At 53.3% G+C, this 764-nt stretch overlaps 1 pseudogene; it reads left to right on the forward strand.

Moving 5' to 3' along the window:
* Nucleotides 1-307: 307 nt before the first annotated feature.
* LOC105053646 (thaumatin-like protein 1) overlaps nucleotides 308-764 on the forward strand; it is a 610-nt pseudogene continuing 153 nt past the window's right edge.

A 764-nucleotide genomic window follows, 5' to 3' on the forward strand; every position in this document is an offset into this window, starting at 1 on the left:
CCAACTCTCTCTTCTCCAAACCAAATCTCTCCAGAAAACTCAGCCTCCCCACCCACTCCCCTCCTACTCTCTTGCCTTTTTTATTTTCGTTAGATTACTAATTTGCGTTCAGAAGCCCATCAAAAGCATTCCAAACCCCTCTCCACCATGGCCATGCCAACTCTCCTCTTCGTCGCCTTCTTCACCGCCCTTCTCATTCAAGGTTTGTTTCATCGATCCATCTAAAGGTCTCTAAACCTTTTTTTTTCCTTGATATCTTATTCTTTGTGAGTAACCCTTCAAAAACAACTGCCGCCAAATGGTGTGGCCCGCCACGCTGTCCAACCCCACCGCCCCACCGCTCTCGAATACTGGCTTCCAGCTCGCCCCCTCGGCTTCCCTCTCGATCACCATCTCGGTCAAGTGGGCCGGCCGCATGTGGGTCCGAACACTTTGCTTCACGGATGCCTCGGGAAAATTCTCATGCGCCACCGGCCAGGTTTCCTACCTTGGCTCGGGGGCATCCCACCCATCACCCTCATCAAGTTCACCCTGCAAGGCTACCAGGGTAAGGATTTCTACGACATCAGCTGCGTAGATGGCTTCAATATTCCGCTCTCGGTGGCCCCACAGGGCGGAGCGATGGGATATTGCAATGTTGTCGCCTGCTCGGCTGATATCAATGTGTTGTGCCTGCCGGAGCTGCGGGAGAAGGCAGAGGATGGCAGTGTGGTGGATGCAAGAGCGCTTGTTTGGCTTTTAATACGGATCAGTACTGCTGCAGG

The sequence above is a fragment of the Elaeis guineensis genome, chromosome 11 (assembly GCF_000442705.2).
Source record: "Elaeis guineensis isolate ETL-2024a chromosome 11, EG11, whole genome shotgun sequence".
Taxonomy (NCBI): Eukaryota; Viridiplantae; Streptophyta; class Magnoliopsida; order Arecales; family Arecaceae; genus Elaeis; species Elaeis guineensis.